Source organism: Leopardus geoffroyi, chromosome C1 (genome assembly GCF_018350155.1).
Source record: "Leopardus geoffroyi isolate Oge1 chromosome C1, O.geoffroyi_Oge1_pat1.0, whole genome shotgun sequence".
NCBI lineage: Eukaryota > Metazoa > Chordata > Mammalia > Carnivora > Felidae > Leopardus > Leopardus geoffroyi.
The window spans coordinates 78,772,456-78,783,258 of record NC_059328.1 but is presented as its reverse complement, the minus strand read 5'-3'; the positions used below and the strand labels follow the sequence as shown (position 1 = coordinate 78,783,258).

General features: G+C 41.6%; 1 pseudogene; it reads right to left on the bottom strand.

Moving 5' to 3' along the window:
* Positions 1–4,905: 4,905 nt before the first annotated feature.
* On the bottom strand, positions 4,906–6,155 carry LOC123600027 (annotated as a pseudogene).
* Between the last annotated feature and the right edge of the window lie 4,648 nt (positions 6,156–10,803).

The following is a 10,803-nucleotide window of genomic DNA, read 5'->3' as shown; positions in this document are numbered from 1 at the left end:
ATTTCGGCTTAGGTCACGATTTCAGGGTTTGCAGGCTCAAATGCCACATCAGGCTCTACACTGAGCATGGAGCCTGCTTAGGATTCTCTTTCTCTCCCTCTCTCTCTGCTCTCCCCATAAATAAATAAACATTAAAAAAAAAAAAAACCCATATTCCATAAAGGTTAAACAAAATATAAAAGTGTCACTCAGTCTGATCTCATTTTTAAAAATAAAGAAACAGGGGGCGCCCGGGTGGCGCAGTCGGTTAAGCATCCGACTTCAGCCAGGTCACGATCTCGCGGTCTGTGAGTTCGAGCCCCGCGTCGGGCTCTGGGCTGATGGCTCAGAGCCTGGAGCCTGTTTCCGATTCTGTGTCTCCCTCTCTCTCTGCCCCTCCCCCGTTCATGCTCTGTCTCTCTCTGTCCCAAAAATAAATAAACGTTGAAAAAAAAAAAATAAAGAAACAGTAGGTATTCATATACTCAGAAATCAGACAGAAAGCAAATAGACTAAAAAATCAATTGTAATAATATTTGGTGATGAGATTACAAGTGATTTTAATCTCTGTGTTTTTCTGTAATCACATTTTATTTATTTATTAAAACAAATTTTTTAAATGTTTATTCATTTTTTTTTTGAGAGACAGAGCATGAACGGGGAAGGGGCAGAGAGAGGATAGACACAGAATCTGAAACAGACTCCAGGCTCTGAGCTGTCAGCACGAGCCCGACACAGGGCTCGAACTCACCGACTATGAGATCATGACCTGAGCTGAAGTCGGAAGGGCAAACGACTGAGCCACCCAGGTGCCCCTGTAATCACATTTTATTTATTTATTTATTTTAATTTTTTTTTCAACGTTTATTTATTTATTTTTGGGACAGAGAGAGACAGAGCATGAACGGGGGAGGGGCAGAGAGAGAGGGAGACACAGAATCAGAAACAGGCTCCAGGCTGTGAGCCATCAGCCCAGAGCCTGACGCGGGGCTCGAACTCCCGGACCGCGAGATCGTGACCTGGCTGAAGTCGGACGCTTAACCGACTGCGCCACCCAGGCGCCCCAGTAATCACATTTTAAACAATTAATATGTAATGTTTCTGTAATCAGGTTAAAAAGAAAAAAGAATTCGTGGCTGGAGGAAAACAGAGAGACTTACCCAGTGAACTTTAAAACAGTCTTTTCACACCCAAAGCATCAGAACACTTTGAAAATAATGAGAGGCATGCAGATTTGAAGCAATCTTTTAGGAGTGGGAGAGATGAAGTCTCAGACAACAACAACTATTCCAACTTACTTGTGCTGTCCGGGGGGGGGGGGGGGGGGGGGGGGGGGGGGGGGGGGGGGGAGGACGGACATATTTATATGTCCTGGGTGCTGAGTGACTCAGAGTCAGGGACATCTCCTGGTGGGGGTACAATGGGAAGGTCTGAAGGCTCAAGGATCCCATCCTCCCAAACACTTTAGGCTCTGGGGATTTTCTTAGAAGTAGAATGAAAATTCACTGAGCATTTTTGTTCCCTAAAATCGGCATTTCAATAGTATTCCTTCTTGTTTACAAAATCAGTTTTTCTTGAAAAATGTTTTTATTAGGGTGCCTGGGTGGCCCAGTTGGTTAAGCATCCGGGTCCTCAGCTCAAGTCATGTGTGAGCTCTGGGCTGGCAGTGCGGGCCTGCTTGGGATCCTCCCTCTCCCTCTGTCTCTGCCCCTCCCCCACTTGCATGCTCTGTCTCTCTCAAAATAAATAAATAAACTTAAAAAAAGTTTTTATTATGTAATATTTGCTCAAAAAAAAAAAAAAAAGAACATCTGTGTGTAACAAAACTCAACAATTAAAACAGACAGACTTGAACCTGGAACTTCACTTGGATATTAGACATTATCAATACCTTTATACATATTTGCACCTCTCCTTTCCTACCCTATTTGCCTGCTTCTCTCTCCAGAGAAAAAAAACACTAAGTTGAATTTATCATTTCTATATCTATTTTAGTAGTTTTGTCGGGTATATCTATTTTCTTTCTTTTTTTTTTTTTCAATATATGAAGTTTATTGTCAAATTGGTTTCCATGCAGCACCCAGTGCTCATCCCAAAAGGTGCCCTCCTCAATACCCATCACCCACCCTCCCCTCCCTCCCACCCCCCATCAACCCTCAGTTTGTTCTCAGTTTTTAAGAGTCTCTTATGCTTTGGCTCTCTTCCACTCTAACCTCTTTTTTTTTTTTTTTTCCTTCCCCTCCCCCATGGGTTTCTGGTAAGTTTCTCAGGATCCACATTATATCTATTTTCTTAAACAATGTATTATTTAGTTCTTTTTAGAATTTCCTAAAATTAGCATCATACTCTGTCATGCTTCCTGTAAGTTGCTTCTGCAACTCAGGCTTATGTTTTTAATGTTCATCCACATTGCAGTATGGAGCTGTAATTCATTCATTTTCACTGTTATATAATATCTCATTGTGTTAATATACCATATACATTCACCCATCAATGAATATTTGGTTTGTTTTCAGCTTTTTTTGTTGCTAACAATGCTCTATGAACTTTCTCAAACCTGTCTCCTGATACACATGTGTACAAGCTTTTCTAGGCCAATAGTTTTTATGCTTTTGTTCACTGCAACCCAAGTAATGAGTACATTTTATTCAGTAATTCAGTACACCATATGGCACAGAGAGCTAGCTGTTCATACACTTCCATACTGTAGAGACATTGTTGGAAAATAGAAGTCACTTAGAAGTTTATTTTCAAATTCTGAAACCTCTGGGGATGAAAATTAATTTCTCTATCTTTTTATCTTTAAGATACAAAGATAATAAAATTTTGTTGTTGACTTCTAATTTAGGTGCATTTTGTTCAGAGAAAATATTCCATATAACACCAATTGTTTGAAATTTGTTGAGACATGCCTTATTGACTGAAAAGTAGTCAAGTTTTAGAAATGTTCCCTACCAATTTCTATACATGTTTCATGTGTACTTGAGATGAATGAGTGTTCTCAAATTATTGGATATAGGTTTCTATCTTTATGTAATAAATCAAGGTTCCTAGTTACTTTGTTTAAATATATTTTTAAAAATATGTACAGGTGAAATGATTTACTCTCAGAAATTGCTTTAAAATATTCCAGTTCAGGGGCGCCTGGGTGGCGCAGTCGGTTAAGCGTCCGACTTCAGCCAGGTCACGATCTCGCGGTCCGGGAGTTCGAGCCCCGCATCGGGCTCTGGGCTGATGGCTCAGAGCCTGGAGCCTGTTTCCGATTCTGTGTCTCCCTCTCTCTCTGCCCCTCCCCCGTTCATGCTCTGTCTCTCTCTGTCCCAAAAATAAATAAACGTTGGGAAAAAAAAAAAAAAATTAAAATATTCCAGTTCCTCTTACTCCTCAGAAATCATGAGAGGTATTTTATTACTTCTTTGTGTGTTTCATAACTTTAATATAATATTCTAACTATTCTGTACAAATTGCAAACACCATATTCAATTACAAATGTATTATAAGTAAGGCTGAGCACTCTACAGGCCTGGTCACAGAATGGACGTGGAGTTTCTGGCTGCCAAGTGGTGGCACAGTTGGAAACCCCACCCACTGGCCAAAACCAGGTCACTCTGAACCCAAGACTTTGAAGACAAGATGATCAGAGGGCCAAGGAACAGGGGCTACTGAGAAAGCAAGACTGGATGCACACACTAGAAGGAAAAGCGGCCCTTCCCAGGCCAGGCTGCTCACCGCAGGAGCCTGGCAAACCCTGGGGCCTTGCCCACAATCCCCTGCCACAGCTGGTGGTCTGTAGGTCATGAAAAGGAGATCCTGGAGGTACTTGGGTGGCTCAGTGGGTGGGATTTCCGCTCAGGTCATGATCTCAGGGTTGGTGGGTTCGAGCTGGTGTAGGGCTCTGTGCTGACAGCTTGGAGCTTGGAGCTTGGAACCTGCTTTGGATTTTGTGTCTCCCTTTCTCTTTCTCTGCCCTTCCCCCGCTCACGCTGTCTCTGTCTCCCAAAAATAAATAAAAATGTTAAAGAGAAAGAAAGGAAGAAAGAAAGAAGAAAGAAAGAAAGAAAGAAAGAAAGGAAGAAAGAAAGAAAGAAAGAAAGAAAGAAAGAAAGAAAGAAAGAAAGAAAGAAAGAAGAAAATGAGCTCCTGCCCTCAGCTGCTGGCCTGGCCAGTCCAAGCGAGGTTCCTTCTATTCAGGCCTCCCTCCTGTGGGAGCTACCACCACACCCACCTGGCAAGTCACCCAGTCACCAATCACACACATGGTTTCAGAAACTGTACAGACAAGTGACAGCATGAGTCCCAAGCCCTCACGAGCAGGAAAGAATAAATAAATGCGAGGATGAACCACAAACACTTGTGCCTCGGGGCTTGGGTGCACATACCCCCTACTCCACCCCAAGGAAGACAAAACCGAAGAAAGAACGCTGTAAGGAAAACAGGACTCTCCTCTACTGAGACAATTAGAGCAAAGGACACCAAGTGGTGGGAAACGCGAGGTGTGTGGGTTTCTTCACGTGAAAGAAGAATCCAGTCCAACTGCGAAGTGGTGTAGTTGGTTCTAGATGCCTTGGAACCACATCCCCAGACATCTGCCCTTGGTATCAACTGACTTTCCACTGCCCCCAGGGTCTACAGGGCCATCCCAAAGGCAAGGCCTGGGAAAGTCAACTGAACTGCACCCAAGGCCTTAGAGGCTGCTGGAATCACACCTTCTATTTCAGAAATGCATTTCTGAATGCATTGTACAGGTTAAGCAAAAATAAGAAGGGTAAAGGAAAAGTTAACGTCAAATCATGCACTTGAAAACAAGTTAAAAAAAAAAGAAAAGAAAAGAAAACAAGTTAGATGTAAGGACTGACAATACGGTTGTGCTGTGGCTGCAGTGAGTCCTGAGTGCGATCTGCTAGCAGAGGCCCCACCTGCAGGGCACACTCACCTCTTCCTGCTGTTTGCACTAGGAGGGCTGGCTGGGCTCCTTGGGGTTAATTTTGACATCGTCCTCATTTTCTTCCTCCTCCTCACCTTCTAATTCCTCTTCTTCTCCTTCCTCACCTTCATCAAATTGTTGTCATCCTCTATGGCCTCCTCCAAAGTAGAGCACGGTCTGCGGTACCATCTGCTCACAAAAGAAGTGTCCAATTTCAAAGTCGGAGGCTAACATGAATTCCAAGTCTTTATCCAGTGATTCTCCATTCCCAGATGCTTTCAGCTGGCTAAAGTTGAAAAATGAGTCGTTGGGGACTTGTTTGGCAATTGTTCTCACCGTGCCTGGGCCCTTATGTTTCTACTTTTTCTTGATTGCTTTGACTGTACATTTTTTCCTTTCTGCCAGTCAATAACACACCCGTCCTAGTCAACTATTTTAGGACCTTCAAAGGAAAAGAGATCAGGCCTTATCTGGCTCTGATTTCATCCTAAATTTTTTTGTCAGGACTGAATTGGTAAATAGTCATTGGGTTCAAAGTGGAACTCTAATACAAAAGACATGTGCTGCCCAGGGTCTGAAAATTTCACTTTAATATCCTGCAGGTGCTTCAAGATCAGTTCATCATACTCCTGGATTAATTCACTTAGTGTATCTCATTTCAAAAGATTGTAAATCCAAACTCTGAAATTCCTTTGGGGTTTGGCTCCTCTGCTGTTGCTGCTGCTTCTTCTTTTTTTTTTTTTTTGTTACGACTACTTTATTTTTCATGTCTTCAGCCAATTTATTGTCCTCTTCATTTTCACTTTACCACTCTGATTCTGCATCTGCCAGCTCAACATCACCAATGATGAATTCTCTTCTCTTGCCAAAGAGAGGCTCTTACAGTCAGCATATTTTCTCTCCAGGCCATTGACCTCCTCATAGAACTTGGCCTCTATGTGAGCACATTCACCTGCAGCTGCTTCAACATGTTGATTCTTTTCACTGCTCTAGGTAAAGTGTCAACGTAACTTGAAGGAGTGTGGGAGACATTGTCAAACCATTCCTGTAAAGCTTCCAATATTTCAGGGTTCTGCATCACCTGGGGGTGAGCTTTTCTGTATTACTTGCATTTTTAGCAGCCTCTAAGCCATCTGAAGGAACACCATCTGAAAACCTGTTATCTGCCATCTGAATGCTTCGATCTCCAAATGGAAAGTTATGGCAACTCTCAGAAGCGAAGAACACGAAGAGCTCAAATGTGGGTACCTCGCTGGATTCCGCTCCTTCAGATTCCACTTCTTTTTATTTTATTTTTTTTAATGTTTATATTTGAGAGAGAGAGAGAGAGAGAGAGAAAGAGAGGCAGAAAGAGAGAGGGGGACACAGAATCCAAAGCAGTTTCCAGGCTCTGTTGCCTTAAGACAACAGTAAACATTTATTATCTCTTACAGTTTCTATGTATCAGGAATTTGGGAACAGCTTTCTGACTGGTCCTGGCTTGGGGTTTCACATGAGATTCAGACAGATGTCATTTAAAAAGTTCCCAGGGGCTGAAGGATCCACTTCCGTGGTGGCTGGTTGAGTGGCTGTCAGATTTGTCCTGGGTGATGATGGGATTTTTTTTTCTTCATAAAGCCCCTCACACATGGTGACTGCCTTCCCCCAAAGCAAGCCATATAGGAAAACATGGCAAAAACTCCAGTGCCCTGATGACTTAGCCTCAGAGATTATACTCTGTCTCTATTGCTGCATTTTATTGGTTACACAGACCAGCCCTCATTCAATGTGTGAGGGTCTATACAGCCTCATGAAGAACTGGCAGTTAAGATCACTTGGCCAAATTAGAGGATGGCTATTACATGTATCTAGAAAAGTGTCTACTACAATAACCAGCTTTAATAAGTATAACATATATAAGGCTCAGGGAAAGCAGGATTTACTGGAACCAGGGATTCTAATATCTTCAAGATGTTCTCCATCTCATTTTTGTTTCCCTGAATATAGCCAGGATCTCTGGGTTCATATCTTTAAAATTTTTTTTTTTTTTTAATTTTTTTTTCAACGTTTATTTATTTTTGGGACAGAGAGAGACAGAGCATGAATGGGGGAGGGGCAGAGAGAGAGGGAGACACAGAATCGGAAACAGGCTCCAGGCTCTGAGCCATCAGCCCAGAGCCTGACGCGGGGCTCGAACTCCCGGACCGCGAGATCGTGACCTGGCTGAAGTCGGACGCTTAACCGACTGCGCCACCCAGGCGCCCCCCAAATTTTTTTTTTTTCAACGTTTATTTATTTTTGGGACAGAGAGAGACAGAGCATGAACGGGGGAGGGGCAGAGAGAGAGGGAGACACAGAATGGGAAACAGGCTCCAGGCTCTGAGCCATCAGCCCAGAGCCCGACGCGGGGCTCGAACTCACGGACCGCAAGATCGTGACCTGGCTGAAGTCGGACGCTTAACCGACTGCGCCACCCAGGCGCCCCTGGGTTCATATCTTTAGAGCTTCATAATGAGAAGGCAAACCAGCTCTGGTTTGAAAAATCCCAGGGCATGACTCTCCCATTCCAGTCAGTGTGGTCGTGGGGTAAAGTGATTGGTTTAGCTTGACTCAGGCACCTACACCTGCTGATAGAAGACAGAGGGGGTGTGGGCAGATGAAAATAGTACAACTCCCTCAGCTAGGTTATGTACTCCCCATTTTGTACGTTTCCACTGTAATATATATATTCCACCATATGAAAGAATATATTGTTATTGTCCATTTATTTGTTCATATGTCTGTCTTTTACACCAGACTAAATATTCTTACACTAGAGCCTGAATACAGGTACTACATTTTTGTAACTCCAAACAATATAGGCTTTGTAGTGAAGAGAGACTGATGCTTGCATTTTTGCTTTTCCTTTTACTATCATTGTGGCTTTGGACCAGCCTTAGTTTCCTCATCTTGTAAATGGGTCTAACGATGCCTGCCTCACGTAGAAGCACATAATGTTATTGCTGACATGTAGGAGCTGAGAGTGTTAGTTTTTGTCCTTCTTAGGAAACTGCCTGACACAATTGTATATACTTAATATGTTTGTGTGTGAATAATTGAATGAATGAGTAAATAAATGAAGCACTCTTAGGGTTCACTTGTAATGAGCATTCTTGCTCAGGGTTCACTTGTAAATGAGGATCGTAATAGGGTTATGGTGAAGATTAAGATAGATGAAAAGTGCTTCCATAGCCCAACTCATGGTAAGACTTCTAAAATATAAGCTATCATTATTAGAGAGGCAGTCTTCTAAAAACAACATATTATAGGAGATCTCTTTCAAGAGAATGGGAGAATAGTGGAGAATAGAATATTTCTTATTTAGATATCTCTCACAAAGTATATCACTTGTTTCTGTATTTCACAGTAAACTCCCGGTTAATAGCCCTAAGTAATACAAATGCAATATCCATTGATAGAACACAATAGTCTACAGTATTCCAAAAGCTCAAGAGTAAAAAAATAACCACAAAGGTAAGTCCTACCAGATTAATAATTTTGTCTAGTGCCAAATCCTAAGAGTTGAAATCACCTAACATTTAGAAGCTTCTATCTAGCTGATGCCTCAGAGTCAGCACCCTAAACACAACAGTTCATACTCAGTTGTCATTCTGAGACATATCAAACCATTCAAGAAAGGAAGGAAAAAAGAAGAAAGGAAGGAGGTAGGGGGAAGGGAGGAAAATAGGGAGGAAGGAAAGGTGGAAGAAAAACAAAATCAATTAGTTTTTCATAAGACCAAAAAGCTTTGGTTACTGCATTTTTAGTCCTCCACATTCCCAGCTTCCTCTAAAGGTCCTACTAACATATGTATAGGGAACTGAAAGGGTGTTAAATGGGTGGATCCCAGTGGCAATGTCATTGTAAACACTCCCTATGAGTCAGCTATAAATTCAATTGAAATCCCTAGTCTCCTGGTCTTCTCTGCTTATCATGGTTACCAAAATGACTGCTGCCTTCAGAAATGCTAATGGGAAACAGGTAAATGTCTACAGTGTTTGATTTTCTATTAGAACTTATAAAAATGTAAGCACTGCAACAGGAAATATTTTGTTATTGAGTTAGAGTTTATATACGTTGCTTAGTCTTTGAAACACAGAACAGCTTGGCAACACTTACTCAGTTTTATTTTAAGAATGTTATTGTATTTTGACTATTTGAGGGATTAACAAGAATTTATGGAGTGTTAGGTTTAATTTTGCACCTGTAAGAAAGGTATTTTAGTAATTGACTTTTTGTAATTCAGTAGTGTCTGCCCTTGATGTAATTAGCTACTGGTTATCTTTTTTGAATGTACATTCTCAGAGGAGAACTGATGAGTCCATAAGGCCTTCAAATTTCTCATGTGGAGAAAAAGAATAGCTGAGAAAAATGACTGGGTACCACAGTATTCATTCATAGTTCCACATGGTGATAATGTTGAAAGTTGTGTGGTCTTTCAATGATGACTTCAGCAGTTGTTGCTTCCCTTGTTGTTTAGGAGTGCAGTTTGTAATAAAAGCTAAATTAATTTTACTGTAAAGTAATGCCTTCTTAATGTAGGTTCCTCGTCTTTTTTTTGTGGAGGAGAGGGCAGAGCGTTAATTAACATTAGCTAAAGTTTGTGCTTTATTGTTAGACCATTTTCACATGAAATAACACATCTCACAATACATCCATCTTGGGCAACTCTTATTTGCCTGATGAAGACACAGAAGCTTACAGAGTTTATTTATTTATTTATTTATTTTAACGTTTTTATTTATTTTTGAGACAGAGAGAGACAGAGCATGAACAAGGGAGGGTCAGGGAGAGGGAGACACAGAATCTGAAACAGGCTCCAGGCTCTGAGCTGTCAGCACAGAGCCCGACGTGGGGCTTGAACTCACAGAGCACGAGATCATGACCTGAGCCGAAGTCGGCCGCTTAACTGACTGAGCCACCCAGGCGCCCCAACTTACAGAGTTTAAAGACCCATTAACAGGTGGTAGAGGCAGGATTTTTCTAATCAGAGTCTTTTAAAAAAAATCCTTATTCTTTTTAATGTTGCACCTTGGTGCTTTGTGGCTTTGGATAACAGCAATTACAATAGCTACCACTTGTTGAATGCTTATTATGTGCCTTGCATATACTATTTCATTTAACTGTCACTTCAGTGCTTAGGTAGATATGATTATTCTTATTTCCAGTTTACGGATGATAAGATTGGATCTCAAAGAGGTTAAAGCACAATTTTTTTTTTTTAATTTTTTTTTTCAACGTTTATTTATTTTTGGGACAGAGAGAGACAGAGCATGAACGGGGGAGGGGCAGAGAGAGAGGGAGACACAGAATTGGAAACAGGCTCCAGGCTCTGAGCCATCAGCCCAGAGCCTGACGCGGGGCTCGAACTCCCGGACTGCGAGATCGTGACCTGGCTGAAGTCGGACGCTTAACCGACTGCGCCACCCAGGCGCCCCTAAAGCACAATTTTGACAAGCACACTTGAAATTTTAGGTCACAATCCAGTCACTTGCATGAATGTAGAGGTTACTAGTTCCCAGATAATTGGATAGTTTATGTGGAATTACTGTTCTAGTGGCAGCAAATTTTATCTTGCTTTAAAACAGTTATCTCAGAAAGTCAAGAAAAGAACAGGCTTTTGCTGGGTGGGATAAAAATTGGCACTCTGTTGATGTCTCATTTTGGTTAGAAGTTGTTGTTGGATTGATAGTGTGAATGTCTAATATCACATATAAAAATGATGCCCAAAATCTAGAGCCAGAGAGCTGGTCGTTTACTACAACTGTGGCAGATCTAGTCTCTCTACCTGTGCATGAAGTGCCAAGAGAGGGCAATAGACTTCTGTCAATTAACAATGTTCTTTTCTAAGATAATGTGTCTTGCAAACAATAGAATATGGT